At 41.7% G+C, this 16449-nt stretch overlaps 3 protein-coding genes and 1 pseudogene across 5 annotated transcripts in view; 2 read left to right on the plus strand and 2 right to left on the minus strand.

Annotated features, from left to right (window-relative positions):
- Window positions 1-16449, minus strand: part of LOC114641537 (tripartite motif-containing protein 16-like) — a 721005-nt gene that overhangs the window by 677557 nt on the left and 26999 nt on the right. The window lies entirely within an intron of this gene.
- LOC114641514 (gastrula zinc finger protein XlCGF7.1-like) overlaps window positions 1-16449 on the plus strand; it is a 688851-nt gene that overhangs the window by 258472 nt on the left and 413930 nt on the right. For both annotated transcript variants that reach the window (XM_051927979.1, XM_051927980.1), the window contains one exon: window positions 3087-3265. The gene's annotated coding sequence lies outside the window, so the exon portion shown is untranslated. The remainder of the gene's footprint in view (window positions 1-3086; window positions 3266-16449) is intronic.
- LOC114641540 (tigger transposable element-derived protein 1-like) overlaps window positions 1-16449 on the minus strand; it is a 769935-nt gene that overhangs the window by 100938 nt on the left and 652548 nt on the right. The gene's annotated exons all lie outside the window — the stretch shown is intronic.
- On the plus strand, window positions 3185-14886 carry LOC114641530 (gastrula zinc finger protein XlCGF26.1-like; annotated as a pseudogene).

Below are 16449 nucleotides of genomic sequence, written 5' to 3' on the forward strand. Positions count from 1 at the left end.
CATAACTCTATTTAAAAAGTATTTTTTTTGTTTTGTATTTTGGGCAGGGATCATACGCGAGCCCCAACTAGGATTTAAATTCACGTCAGCACACCATACAGATCCAGCTGGGACAACTACTTTTACACTTTGAGCCAAAGCCGTTCAGCAGATGAGAGGCTGAGCAAATCAGCAGCTGACTGCGCAGATATCATGACGTCATGACGCTAGCGTGCCTCAAAATCACGTGACAGGCGCATTTCAAACGAACATCATAGCGGCGCTTCAAAAGCTCGTCACGTCAGTATCCAGCAGCGCATCACTAGTTTGCTCTTATGAGACCTCCGCGCTCCGACTTCTTCACGACCATACGATCAAGCAAAGGTGCGGAAGGCGAGACAAAGTCGAACGTGGCGATCGTGTACAGGTGGGAGTGCCAGCAATGAGGAAGATCGCGACATGCTGAGTGGCTTTAAATTTCAGGAGGTGCCTGACGCCGCGTGGTTCGCTTTTAAGTGTTGGGGATTGAGCGCTAAGTTTAGGAGGTGGCACCGCAAATCGCACCTTCGGGAGTTTACTGTGGATGACGGGGATCGCGCACTTTGTTTGCTTGTTCTACGTTACTTTATTTTCCGGTCGGTGTCCCGTGAAATGTAATGCTACATCTGACTTGGCGGTGGCGCGTTACCCCGGGATTGCTTCAGCTCTGTGCGCTCTCGTGCACTTTTCCGCGCCGCGTCTCCTTTTTATTTCGCGCATGCTCCTCACTGTGCTGTCCGTCGGGCACGCACTTGTTCAGCTGCTCGCTCCCGCACGGCCCCGTCGTTCATTTCTGATTTAAGTTTACAGGGCGTGTTCAGGTTTCATTTTTTAATTTTAATTTTTTTTTGTATTTTTTTATCAATAAATATGCTCGTGCGGTTTTACTGTAACAGGGAGACTTTGATTTGTTTAGTGAGAAATAAAAAATATAAACTTTACACAAGCTAGTGCTGCCAGAGGGATACAGTAAAATCTACAGCTGGCATGGCATTACGAGTACAATTTTTGTGATATTTGAAACGCTACTGTTTAATTTCTTTTATCCTTTACAACTACTTTCAGTATTTCTATGTACTTTTATTCTTTTGCTTACTTGAGATGGCCGTGTGAAATGAAGAACAGGACTCAAGCCAGGGTAGTGGTGAGCCCATCAGGGCTGTTTGCATCCAACCATATGAAGCCATAAAAATGTGAAAGCTGCAGATCCGCGACTCGACTATGACGGGCTGGCACTCAACTGTCTGTCCTCATTGTTTAAAGTGGCAGTGCTGCCTCAGAGACCTTGGTGAGCAGATTCTGATGACCATGTTGGTGAATCCCTGTTGAGCCCACTCCTATCTTGCCCCTCAGACCCTCGTGCCACTAGGTGGTCTTTAGTTACGATTCCTGCTGAAGTCTCTTTTTAAAGGGCATATCCATCTTGTGGTTTTCCACCTCCTCAGATGCTCCATTTCTTTCCCAGCTGCTTATCTCTTCCTACTTTGCTGACTCAGCTGATATCTCCGTGATTTCCACACACAAGTCTCATAGTTGCACTTCATTAGTTTCTGGTTCAGCTTGCAGATTATCCACACTTGATGTGTCAACAGACCCTTCTGTGTCAGCAATGCTGTCAGGATCAGTAAACCCTAAACTATACCAGTTTCTGCTTTGCCAGCCCAATCTAATACTTTATCAGTATGCCACCATCTCTGTTCACATATCTCACAGTTTGTTCCTTTTTTAGACAAACACAATGACTCCATCTTAACCTATGAGTTTGCTCAACTTCAATGTGAATTTCCCATTGGGATTAATAAAGTATCTATCTATCTATCTATCTAACATCGACATCTTCTACTGAGACTGAAGAGTTTAGAGTCTCCTTCTCATCTCCAGTGTCTTCATTATCTGATGTAGTGTTAGATAAATCTCTCTCTTCATCTCTCTCACTACTGGTGGTATGTCGATTGTCACCTTTACCGAAGACTTTACGTAGTCTAGAATGGTGGGCCCTTCCAAGAGCACCTCCACGTTTGACACATTTCACAACTCCATCCTGTCCAATGACATCTGAAGGTCCTTTCCATTCTGCACAGTCCACTGTTTTGTCATCCGCTTTGTCTCAGATTTATCATTTTCAGAATTAACCCGACTCTGGACTGCTCTCGGTATTCAGTCTGAACACTCGGCTTCAGTAAATGCTCTTCTTGGAGTGTGCAGCGCTGGAATATGTGCTCCACTGACACACTCCTAGTGGTGCCTTCTAGGGCCGGTGGTCAGTCCACGAGAACACAAGGAAGTTTTGGATTTCGACCAAACACCAGCTGATATGAGCTGTACCCAAAAATATTGTGCATGGTATTCTTTACCATTAGTGCCCCATGGCACTAATCTGGCACTAACCAGTCACATCCAGTATTCTTTATCACTTTCTGTATAATTTCTGTGAGTGTCTATTTTTGTGTCTCTCAGGTAGTCCATTACCCCAGGGACTGAATGCAGCGGTGGCATTTGTTTCAATGTTAAAATTCTCTGCCATCTCTCTGATTCCCCACCATTATCACTAAGTAGTTTTTGAGGAGCTCCATGTCCACTTATCTGAGAATGAATTAATGAATTGTTTCACAATTTCTGATGGTCTCTTTGTCTTTACAACACTTCCTGCACTGAAACGTGTGAATGTGTCAATGATGTGAAGACCCTGTACTCCAGTTTGAAGTTCATGTCAGTCTATATCCAACAAAGCCCTAAATATGACAGCTTTAATAGACCTGCCATTGCTGTGTCCAAACATGATGGTGCCGTGTAGATAAAGTGTTGTCATATCTACAAGGTGGGACTGAAATTTATGCAAATCCCTTTTAATGAAGGTCTGCAGTGCACTTTGATCACATCTGAATTGTTTGATTTGTAATTTTAAACTGTGAGGCAGAGGAGGAAATCAAGAGAAATGTGTCTTTGACCCAAACCTCATGGAGGACACTAACCCTGAAGTGTGCTCATTATTTTTACTGACTTTATGAAGTTAATTCTACACTTTTATTTTCACAGGGCTTTCCCATTTCACATGGCCATACACTGAGGTGTCTAATGGCCTCCAGCTCAGGGCTGTCCATGTGAGAAGTGAATCTGAGAAGAGAAGGACAGACACTTAAAGAGAGAGAAGAGTTTCCCACAGAGCATGGCCTCTGCCAAAGAAGATGGCGTGGATGAAAGAACGGTGGACATTAAAGAAGAGGACTGTGAGCGGCTCACACCAGAGGTTGTGCATGTGAAGCTGGAGGATCACGAAGAAAGAATTTCAGTTTTTAAAGATGAGGAGGAGTGCAAGGGGGTGACTTCTGCCATTAAAGCTGAGGATTTGCTTGATTTCTCCGGTAGTCTTGAATGTCAAAATCATGAAACTGAGGATATTTTCAAGCAAGATGCCTGTGAAGAAATTCCATCCAGTTTACAGTCCTGGTCCACTAATATGGGACGACTGGCTACGCAGGAGAATTCTGCAGAGCTGAAATCAGAGTTATCGGAGTCTGAAGAGAAAATCATTGAGGGAAATGAGAGAGAAGGAGAAGAGTCACCTGGGAGTGTTGGAATAAGTGAGTAATGTGATTAAATTTAAAAGAAAGAGAGCATTTATAAATTCTAACTGTGGGTGCTTTGATGTTTTTAGATTGTAATGAGAGCGGAAAACACGGTTATTTGAACTTGGATAAAGACCACCTGCTCGGGTGCATGATAACAAACAATAGGTTACCTAAAAAATGATGAATTAGAAAAACTTGAGAGAATAAGGAAAAATCTAAAGTGTTCAGCGCATGACTTGAACATCATGAAGCTTTGACGGAAGCTGTGACGTATGTTAGGCCAACAGCGCATTATATTCAATGAGAATATCAGAAGTCATATTTTGTTAAAGACATGTATATTTCTTAAATTGTGTGGCAGTTAAGGCAGAAATGTCCACATAAGACACGCAGTCCAGTCTTGCCCTCCGGAAATGACCCTCTATCTGCCGCAGCCAGGTGTTACGTGGGTGACCCCTTGGCCTGGTCCAGCCACTCGGTTCCCCAACAATGAGGATCTTACATGCCAGATTACCCTCAGGGAATTGTGCCACATTGCCATAGTGCCGTAACTGACGCTCCCTTACAATGCAGGTAATGTGCCTCATTCGGGAGTCCATGAGCAACCACTCATTCGACACAAAGTCAAACCAATGGTACCCAAGGATTTTCAGGAGAGATACAGTACCAAAGGAGTCCAGTCTTCATCTCAGGTCACTGGATAGCGTCCATGTCTCGCAACTATATAGCAAGACAGGAAGCACCAGGACTCTAAAGACTTGTACCTTTGTCCTTTTGCATAGATATCAGAAGTACCACACACCCCTTTCCAGCGACCTCATGACCCCCCATGCTCTCCCAATCTGTCTACTGACTTCATAAGAAGAGTCAACAGAGACATGAATATCACTGCAAAAACAAGTAAACCTCTCAACAAGGTCAGCACTCTCTCCACAGACAGACACACTGCTGATGGCTGTGCCCAAGAGGTCATTAAAGGCATGGATGTTGGTTTTTATCCAGGACACTCGCAAGCCCAGACACTCAGACTCCTCACTCAGTCTCTCGAGCGTCCCGATCGTACCCTCCATTGACTCCGCGAAGATCACAGCATCATCAGCAAAGTCAAGATCTGTGAATCTTTCTTCATCAACAGATGCCCCACAGCCGCTGGACCCCACGACCTTGCCCAACACCCAGTCCATACACCCATCAAACAGAGTAGGACCAGAACACACCCCTGACGAACCCGAGAATCAACTGGGAAAAATGCAGCGGTCCCGCCTCCAATCTGCACAGTACTCACAGTACCAGTGTACAGGCCAGCCATGATATCCAGCAACCTTGAGGGAATCCTGCAACCCCTCAAGATGTTCCTCAGGGCAGCTCGATCAACTGAGAAATAAATAAGTAAGAATAAAATCCTCAGCACTGTGCACTAAATAAGAGTGAATTTGCTCAAGCCAGTGCCCACCTAATATGTGCCTCATCTTTCTAATGGAAATCTCATGCACTTTGACATTAACAGTGACAAGAGCTACCTGCACAAGCATCTTGTGTTCCCCTCTCAGCCTGAACTTGCTGTGGCAGCATGGCCTGGACAAGTTGGCTGTGGTGTGAAATCTTCACTTGGAGATGATCTTGGGCCCTTCTGTCTCCTACAGTCACATCGGGTCAATTTGGAGTCACCACTCCACTTCACCTGCATGTTTTTGAGGATGAGGGGAAGCACCAGATTAACCAGAAACACCATTCAGAGCCCCTGTGTAGAATAACTGTGGGCAGGATTTTACCCCAGGACACCAGAACAATAAAGCAGGGGGGCAAAGTGTTTACCACAGCTAACACAAGCGGACATACCTGTATGTTTATTTTTTGGTCCAGATTAGGTTCTAGAGGATGTAAATATCATCACATACATTACTATTAAGAAGAGAAAACCCAGATTCTAACTCATAATTGGGTAGGAAGGCTCTGATTAGAGTCTTTAGAGATGATATTGATCACCCATTCCATTCCATTAGGATCTGTTGATATCAACAATAATACTGTTTTTTTTTTTTAAATAATAAATGTAATTTTAGCCATGCAAAAACTTCACATTCCATATTAAAGTGCTACTGCAACAGCATACACAATGAACATCTTAATACATAATTCGCCAGCCTCCTCACTCACTCACTCACGTCTGTCCAAAGCCGAATGCGCAGTTGCCTTCTGTGCAGCTGCCCGAAAAACCTTACGAGACCGACATCGTGGCAGGAGGCGGATTTACGGCCGCGAAAATTCAAAGAGAAAGGCGACTTTGACCGATATCCAACTCCAACATCGCGGCAGGCGGCGGATTTACGGCTGCAAAAATTCAAAGAGAAAGCCGACTTCGATTAAAGCTCTAGAGGCCTGAAAGGCGATTTCGATTACAGCTCGAGGCCTAATTACTCATTCTGATTCAATTACGCATTCATTCAATACACCTATATCAGGTTTGTAGTGCTTATACTTATTACTATTCCACTCGTGCCCGTTTCATCTTACGTTGTCGAAACGGGCTCTTTGTCTAGTTTACCCATAATGCACACATAATGGAACAAAACAAAAGGCATGTCTTAATCATACACCACATTTCTAGTAAAATAAAATGTTCAATTAGATATTTGTAGCCATTGACTCCGACAAGAAGAAAACGAGACAGTCTTGGTGAACACTTCAGGTTCTTATCTAAGAATATAAGCATCTCTTCATGTTCTTAGGACAGTCTGGTCCTCCTGTCATCCATGCCGTGTGCTGTCATAATGAACAGACTCTTGCTGTCGCCACTCGTATGAGGATCCATATTTTCTGCATCACGGAAGTCATATGGACCTACAAACTCTTCTGACTGCACCTTTGGCATCTGCTTTTGTCTTGATGACTCGTCTCATTACCCAGGAATTGTGTGGTGCAACATCATCTACAATTAAAACAACGTCTCCTGATTCAAAATTTCTTCTTGCTGTTTGCTATTTATGACGTTCTTGAAGTATTGCAGATACTCTTTAGACCATTTTTTCCAAAACAAATCAGCCATGTATTGAATTTGCTTCCAGCGTCTTCGAGTGTTCTGGCCGTTTGTAGAGAAGAGCCCAGGAGTCATGTCAGGTTGTGTCTTCAGTAACAGCAAGTGATTGGGTGTGAGTGGCTCCAAGTCATTTGTGTCATCTGATGTCTTAGTGTGGGGTCTGTTATTGATAATTGATTCCACTTCACATGTCACTGTTTGGAGACTTTCATCATTGAGTGTTTGTTGGTTTCGTGTTGAGTTTAGAATCTTTCTTATGTTTCTGATTTGTCTCTCACACACTTCACCTTGATGAGAGGCTGATGGTGGATTGAAAATCAATTTGATTTATTTCTTCATTGCATTGTGGATTTTTTTCATGGTCAGAATTTTTTGTAGCTTCTCGTAGCTCTCTTTCTGCTCCAATGAAGTTTGTTCCATTATCTGAGCGGATGATTTTAACTTGTCCTCCTCTGCACGTGAATCGATGAATGGCCTGGATACAAGAATCAGTGTCTGAGCTGAGTGCAGTCTCTATGTGGGCAGCTCTGGGTGTCAGACAAGTGAAGATTAACTGTGAGAGTGTATAGTTTTGCCCACAATGTCAGATTTCTTTGTGAATGTGCTGCGATATGAGAGAAGTGATATGTGAATGCTTGTGAAGAATTGCAGGATGTTCAGCTTCATCGGGCATTGCAGCTTTGTTGAGTCTTTCTCCTACTCTCAGTACTCCATCTTGTAAGATCAAGTCAGGTTTGAAGATTTGACTGTTCTTTTTTTAACACAAACCTTTTTCTTTAAAGCCTTTAATTCTTTTGGAAATTCTTGCAATTGACTGAGGCAGATATGTTCTGTTTCAGCTTTAGCCAAGTCTTCTGTAGAAATCGGGCTTGTTTTTGAAGTCTGTTTAAGCCTTTTCATGTCCTCTACGATGAGGGTTTTTTATTCTTCTGTATTATTTTTAGATTGAGTGACTTCTATTTGAAATGTTTTTCTTTCTTTTTTTTAAGTGCAACTGTATGTCTTTAAACTTGAGGAGCCAAGCCACTGCTTTCTTCAAGTGTAGCCAATCTGAAAAGTAAGTGATTAGTTTGTTGATGGGCTCAGTCGTCTCCTCTACTCTTGTCATGTTGGCTGCACAAGTTTAAACTTCTGGCTTATCTTCAAAGAGTGAATCGTTCAGTTGATCTGATCTTTTTGGTCACTCATGTTTGGGTTTCATTAAGAAGCCTGGACCTTATGACCATGTGGTGGTTTTGAGAAAGCTTTCTATGCTTAGCCCTCTGGAAGCTTGATCAGCCGGGTTAAGGGCAGATGTGATGTACCTCCACTGTGAAGGAGGTGAATGATCTCTGAGCTTTGGCAACAAAGGTCTTGAATCGAGTGCTTTCATTTGAAATTTATTTTAGCACTGTGGTGCTGTCAGTCCAAAATGTAGATTCTTGTAAGGGCATTTGAAGCTCACCTTTTAGGATTTTGTCCATTTTGATGGTCACAAGGGCTCCTGTCAGCTGCAATCTTGAAATCATGACTTGTTTCAATGGTGCAACTCTTACCTTGCCAATCAGGAATGAACAATGCTTTTTGCCTTCTTTGTAGGTTAAGACAAACTAAGTGACCGTGCCATATCCATCTTCACTGGCATCTGCAAAATGGTGCATTTATGCTGACTTTATGGTTCCAAACCATGCAGGTTTGTGTGGTAGGGCGGGTCCGCGGCTTCCGAAAAAAGTTGGGTTTTTAAATCCGTATAGCCGTGCCATTCTCTGTGAGCGCGATTGCACGACCGCGGGGAGTTAATGAGGTGATTGGAGCAAGTCACACCTGCATGTGTGGGTGCGGTTGACCTCATTTGCCTCATTGGCTTCCTGCGGTGTGTGATTAAGGCGCTGCGCCCACCGAGGTACCGGCGGGGGTGTGTGTATATATTCGGGTCGACAGCTGAGGAAAGGAAAAAAAATTGTGGAGGATGTAAGGGAAGGAGAAACGTAGATGGATAGAGGAAAAGCAGATGTGGTAAAAGGACGGAAAACAGCAGTCAAGAGGTGACGATCCAGCCACCTGGAAGATGGAGACACCATGAGCTGGGGCCCCACGAAGGAGCATTATGCTGATGCGCTCTGGGATATAATTCGCCCCACTGAATGTATGAGTGAGTGGGGTGAGCACGAGAGGAGCCCTCCCGAAGGATCTGAGGAGTGACTGCGGGTGCGCGAAGGATCGAGGGAGGAGAGTTGACCTCGGCGGTCTGGCAGTGACATCCTGATGTAGGCCAAGACGGAGGTTAACTGAAGGTTCTCCGCCGGCTGAAGGAGCAATGGGTGAGCCGGGGAGAAAGAGACGAAGGTAGGCTGGAGGGTAGTGCTGGGCGGTATACCGGTTCTTACCGAAAACCGTTTTTAATTTTTTTTATTATATGGATTTTTCTTATACCGCAACACCGGTTTAAATTGCCTAAACGACGTTCGGAACGTGGCGCAGCGGGAAACTGTTCAAGTAGGGACCTTTTTCACTGCTACACCGCTAAACACAGATTTGTTGCACTAGGGCTCTTTTTCACTGCTACACCACCAAATAGTGGGCGGTAGCATGGGTATGCCACGTGGTGAAAATGGACAGAGAGCCGAAAAAAAGGAGTCACGTCTGTCGCCTGGAGATGCTTTAGTTTTAAAAGGTCAGATGTGTAAATACTGTTTCTATACTACTGGATAATACTGCAAGCCAAGTTGTACTTGTTTTATTTGTTTTCAATACAGTGTAATGTACCTGGGTACTGTGTAATATTGTGACAACATGTTGACTTTATTCTCGTACTTTGTCATTAAAATAGAACATCGTAAACTAAACTTCATCGTAAAATGAATATTTAATTTACTAGATTTTCTCAAACCCTGTCATATGTTATATAGCACATTAAATGCTTTATGTTAAGTGTGCCCCAAGCTTCTTAAACTGACCTCCTCTGCACTAACAGGAGGCACCGGCAGCGATCGCCGCACAGAATCCATTCACATGATATTCATGCTCTCTGAACATTTAGAATGCCAAGATAAATACTTGATATAATTTTCATGGTGAAATGCATTAAAGCATGTATTAATCATGTGGGGGCACGGCGGCGTGGAGGTGGAACTGCTACCTCACAGCAAGGGTGTCCCGGGTGTACCCTGCCTTGCATTTGCATGTTTTTCTGGTGAGTTTACTCGGCGCTTCAGTTTCCTTTCAAAGTCATGTAGGATGTGGGGTTTTGTTATGCTATATTGACCCCGCTAGTGTGTGTTTTGCTCGTATTCATCCTGCGATGTACTGGCAACTCGTTCAGGGATGGACACAACCCTGAATGGATGGCATAATTAAACATGTATAACGAAGATATTTTTAAAGTTTTGAACACTCCATGGGCTAAGTTTATAACTAGTTTTAATTTCACAAAGACATTTATCGTGTGGTGATTGGTTATGTGGAGAAAGAAAAAGGAAGGATAGAAATTGGGGTTTTGGTACGTCAGATAGAGACAGCAAGCGTGCAATAAAGCAAGCCCGCTCAGAATAACATCCATTGAATTCTGTGTTCGTCTCTCTGACCAGCAGATCACAAACCCAACATTTAAACAATATTTAAGTTAAACCTGTGCGATACCCATTCATACATCCAGTTTTTCGGAGCCTCGTCACACCTGCCATAAAGTTCTCTACACTGAACATACACTGGGGACCCCTTACTGCGAGGGAGCAGCACTACCGTGCATGTTTAATACCTGCTTTAATGCATTTCATCATGAAAATGATATCAAGTATTTATCAGGAATATCATACAATGAATGGATTCTGTATGGTGATCGCTGTCTTCTCTTAGTGTGGAGGAAGTCAGTTTAAGAAGCGTAGTGATTAACAACTGGGTCGGGGAACACAACACAAAGCATTTAATGTGCTACATTAACTTATGATGGGGGTTTGAGAAAATCTAGTAAATTAAACAATGATTTTAGGATGAAGTTTAGTTTATTCATGTCTGCATAGTCCATCAATAGATGTTTAAAAGGTCCTTCAGGTAGTGGAATGTGCCCTACAGGGGCAGTGATTCCTTTCCTGACATTGTTTTTTGCACAAACCTCACAGTCTGATAGGTATTTATCCACAATTGCTTTTAAATAAGGAGACCAAAACCCATAATTTGAAATCTTATGCAGTACTTCCCCCCCCCCCCCCTTGCGCAATGGTCAAAACCATGCACATCTCTGATAAGCATTTGTAAAAGTGAGGTTGGGGCCACAAATAAACTGTTTGGGGTACGCCATAATCCTTGAGGTGACCTTTGTGCCCCTCTTTGGTCCCAAAGCATTTTTTCTGTTATTCCAGCCTTGTCCTGCATTGCAATTATATCTTTTTCGGTGGTGTTTGTCTCAATAACGACTAATGGTGCCAACACTGCAACATTAGAGTCGGCAGCCTGCCGAGCCACAGTGTCTGCAAAGTCGTTACCTTTGGTTACATAGTCATTGTCTTTTTTATGGGCTTGGCATTTAACAATAGCAAGTTTTTTAGGCATCAACATTGACATTATTAGTTGCACAATTTGATCGTAGTGTTGGATGGGTGAACCATCACTCTTTTTAAAAGCCTCTCTGTTTCCATATAGCTCCAAAGAAATGACAGACACCATGTTCATAAGCTGAATCAGTAAAAACAGTCTTATTATTATACTGAGTTCAACACCAGGATCTATCGATATCTTTCCTGTTATTCCTTGTCCTCTGTCAAAGCCACAATATATTCCCTCCTGTAAGTATGGTTCTAAATGTCCCTCAAAAGGAATTACAATAAAGTGAAGTCTGTCATTCTCCACTAGTTCCTCTAGAGTAGCTCCCAAGGACATCGCCATGTTCACAGCAAGTGTGAGTCTCTTATGACAGCGCGCTTCCAGACAAACTGCTTTGTCACAATCGGGACGCTGCAGCAGAACAGATTACTTTTTTACAGCAACAACAACAACATTTATTTATATAGCACATTTTCATACACATAGTGTAGCTCAAAGGGCTTTACATGATGAAAAAAAGACAAAGTAAGAATTAAAATAAGACAACACTAATTAACATAGAAGAAGAGTAAGGTCCGATGGCCAGGGAGGACAGAAAAAAAAAAAAAAAAACTCCAGACGGCTGGAGAAAAAAAATAAAATCTGCAGGGGTTCCAGACCATGAGACCACCTGACCAGCCTCCTCTGGGCATTCTACCTAACATAAATGATCAGTCCTCTTTGTATTTAGGGTTCTCATGGAAGGACTTGATGATGACGGTCATGTAGACTTCTGGCTTTTAATCCATCAATGTAGGACATCACGGTGCTTTGAGTAGATGGTGGTGGTGCAGGTCGCCACCACAGAAAACTGGGAAAAGAAACAGAAGAGAGAGTAGAGGTTAGTATGGATTTTAGAGCCACCATGAATAGTTATGATAATGAATTGGATATACAGAGTATCAGGATTACATTAAAATGAAGTTATGAGAAGGCCATGTTACAGTAATGTGTTTTCAGCAGTTTTTTAAAGTGCTCCACTGTATTAGCCTGGCGGAGTCCTATTGGCAGGCTATTCCAGATTTTAGGTGCATAACAGCAGAAGGCCGCCTCACCACTTCTTTTAAGTTTTGCTCTTGGAATTCTAAGGAGACACTCATTTGAGAATCTGAGGTTACGATTTGGAATATAAGACATCAGACATTCCAATATATAAGATGGAGCAGATTATTTAAGCTTTATAAAGCATAAGCAGTATTTTTAAGTCAATTCTGAATGACACAGGTAACCAGTGTAGTGACATCAAAACTGGAGAAATGTGCTTGGATTTTCTTTTCCTAGTGAGGATTCTAGCAGCTGCACTCTGTACTAGTTGCAAACGATTTATGTCTTTTTTGGGTAGTCCCGAGAGGAGTGCGTTACAGTAATCAATAATAATAAACAGCGAGGCTTCTATGACTTGGGCAAAAGCACAAGCGATCATCCAAAATGCCTTCTATAATATTACAGTCTCTTAAATTTTCTCCAGTTCAGGTACGGCGACCTTTCTTTTACGATCATGCAGAGATAGAAGATAAGAGCACAGTACCTCACAGTAGCTCAGTTCTTTATCTTTCATTGGCAAGTTCAGGAGCACAAGCGTCCTCAGTACTCAGATGGTTGTTTCCAGATCAAGTTCAACCTCTACAAATGGCAAGTTTTCTGAAGAAAAGTGTATCTGTGTTTTTCCCAAAATTACCAAAGTTCGGCAGATCTAACATACATAAAGGGATTCAGCAAAAACTTGACACACCGAAATGATTCCATAGACAAAATATCTTCGTTTTAAAAAGCTTTAGTAAAATTTCAAAGTAAAACAGTTCAAACAAAAAGAGGAAATTGATATAGCAAAAAAAAAAAATGAACAGAACTTTTATGAAGAACTTTTCTAAGTTTATAAATATTGTTTAATTTCTAAGCGTTACAAAATCTCTTCTAAACATTTCTGAACCATTTAAGAACGGTCAGACAACTGTATGCCTATCCCATTTCTATGTTGAAAATGGGTCTTTAAGTCCCTGTGCACTGGGACCAGTTCTAAACAACAACTGACTCAATTAACACACTGAATCTCAGTTATAACAAGAAAGTTCTATCTCCTACTAACTTAGAGGGGGGCAAAATTATACCATTGTCTATGACTAGGAAAGAAATTGATATTAGTATGAATTTAAATTGAAGCTTAAAGCATTACTGTCTAAGATTGGCTCTTAAATAACCAATTGTGTCTCAAATGTTGTAAGTCGCCTTGGATAAAGGTGTCAGGGGAAAAAATAGTTAAAATGTTGTGTTATTTCAGATTTACAGAAGAATGGCAGCTTCTCTCCACCTTCATTTGGTCAGTCCTCTCTTCAATACAATGAGAAAGTTATGAAGAAATCAGCAAGAGGATCAAAGACCCTGACAGCAGCCTTTATGCAGTGCAGATCTCTCCCTGCTACTGGAGTAACACAGACAGAAGCCATCAAAACTGATCAACAGCAAGTAGAGAAAGAAATCCAAATTCATACTGGAAAGAAATGTTGTTTTGAATGTGGCAAACAATTCACACACAAAAGTGATCTTAATAAGCATATGAAGATTTACAGTGGAAAAAAAGCATATTGTTGTCATGAATGTGGTAAGCATTTCCCAAAGATCAAGAATGTTAAACACACTGAAATTCACTCTGGAGAGCAGAAACCTCATTGCTGTAATGAATGTAGCAAACAATTCTCAATGAGAAGATATCTTCAGAGGCACAGAAGAATTCACACAAAAGAAAAACCTCATTGCTGTTCAGAATGTGGTAAGTCGTTCTCAAGCAGAATCTATCTTCAAAAACATAGAATAGTCCACACAGGAGAAAAACCTCATTGCTGTCCAGAATGTGGTAAATCATTCTCAAGGAGAAATGAACTTCAGAGGCACAAAAAAATTCATACAGGAGAAAAACCTCATTGTTGTTCAGAATGTGGTAAGAGTTTCTCCTTGAGAACGAATCTTCAAAATCATAGAATAGTCCATACAGGAGAAAAACCTCATTGCTGTTCAGAATGTGGTAAATCGTTCTCAAGGAGAAATGAACTTCAGTGGCACAAAAAAATTCACACAGGAGAAAAACCTCATTGTTGTTCAGAATGTGGTAAATCATTCTCAAGGAGAAACTATCTTCAAAAACATAGAATAGTCCACACAGGAGAAAAACCTCACTGTTGTCCAGAATGTGGTAAGTCGTTCTCAATGAGAACTAGTCTTCAGAGACACAGAAGAATCCACACAGGAGAAAAACCTCATTGCTGTTCAGAATGTGGTAAGGCATTCTCAAGGAGAAGCTATCTTCAGAACCACAGAAGAAGCCACACAGGAGAAAAACCTCATTGCTGTTCAGAATGTGGTAAGTCATTCTCACGTATAAGTGATCTTCAGAGCCACAGAAAAATCCACACAGGAGAAAAACCTCATTGCTGTCCAGAATGTGGTAAGTCCTTCTCATGGAGAAGCCGTCTTCTAAACCACAGAATAATCCACACAGGAGAAAAACCTCATTGTTGTCCAGAATGTGGTAAGTCATTCTCAATAAAAAGCAGTCTTCAGAGGCATAGAAGAATCCACACAGGTTAAAAACCTCATTATCGTCCAGAATGTGCCAAACAATTTTCTGACAAATGCAGTTTTCAAAGGCATATAGAAATTGATACTGGAGAGAAGCCATTTTGCTGTTCTCAGTGCGGAAAAAGTTTTTAAACATTATCTCTTTTCAAGTAAACAGACAAATTTCCACTAAAGCGAAAATGCAGCATATATGTTCTGAATGTGGCAAATGTTATACAAGCCAGAAAGGTCTTTAATGACATGCTAAAATCCATACTGAAGAAAAATCTCATTGCTGTTCTGAATGTGGGAAACGATTCTTATATTTAAGCACACTTCAGTGCCACATCTAGAACTCATACTGGAGATAAACCTTATTGTTGTCCTGAATGTTATAAGCAGTTCTCATAAAAAAAGCACCATAAAGAGTCACATCAGACATCACACCGGAGAGAAACCTCACCTTTGTTTGGAATGTAGCAAACAATTCTCACACCTCAATTCCCTGTTTAAGCATAGGAGAAGTCATACTGGAGAGAAACCTTACAGATGTACTGGATGTGGAATGTGATTCTCCTATAACAGTTGTCTTCACAAACATAAAGTAATTCATTCTCGTAAGCAACAAAGTTGTTCTGAATGTTGAAAACTTTTCTCAGACAGCAGGACTCTTAAAGATCACATGAGAATTCAAACTGGATAGAAACATTATTGCTGTCCTGAATGTGGCAAACGATTCTCACGTCAAAGCGCACTTAGGTGCCACAGAAGGATCCACACTGGAGAGAAGCAGTACACCTGTTCTGAATGTGGTAAAGAGTACTCTTCCAGAAGAAGTTTTTGGAGACACACACAAAGTCATATTGGAGTAAAGCCTGTCCTATAATTGACAAATGATATTTCCATTGGCTCCTCAGGACAAAAAAATGAAGAAAAATCTTCTGAATGCGGTAAAGGACTTCAGTTGAAAGTAGTTAATAAATACATAAGAATAGTGGAGAAAACATGGAAAGTAGCGAACAGATTTTGGATGTAAGATAACCTCAGCCCCACATATGAACTCACACTGGAATGAACATACTGGCATACAACACATATTTCACAAACAGCAAGAATCTTCTTCAACAACTTATAGGTGCAAGAAAAAAACCTCATTGTTGTCCTAAATGTGGTTAATGCTTTTCAGACAGCAGTGGTCTTCATAGTCATAAATGACTGGATTACTTGTGGTAATGATGTGAATGTTGAAAGTGGGCCTCCTGTATCAGTCATCATCAGCAACACGTAAGATTTCATGAAGGACTCAGAAACTGTACTGCCAGTGTCTCAGCCATACAGGGACTGATCATCTCTGCACCAGTGCTGTGACATAAGATGGTGAACAATACAAACACCAGACAACAGAATGAGGTAGCAACAGAACAGTGTGGGGATAACAACTTCAACCACAGAACACAACTGAAAAAGTTCAATGTAATAATAAAAATGGAGAAGTCAAATCAAATCTACAGTGCAGTGCCAACTACCAGGAGGTGCCACTGACAACAAGGGGAATATTTTTTTTTCAGAGCTTTGGAGATGGGGCCTTATCTGAGTAGCAATGAACTTGTACTGTCTCTGGGATGTCATCTGATGGCTGACACCTGGGCTGAGTGCAGACAGCCGTTCTTAACCCTGATAATGAAGAAGTCATTTAGTGACATCAGCTGACAGCCA

Source organism: Erpetoichthys calabaricus, chromosome 5, assembly GCF_900747795.2.
Source record: "Erpetoichthys calabaricus chromosome 5, fErpCal1.3, whole genome shotgun sequence".
In the NCBI taxonomy this organism is placed as follows: Eukaryota; Metazoa; Chordata; class Cladistia; order Polypteriformes; family Polypteridae; genus Erpetoichthys; species Erpetoichthys calabaricus.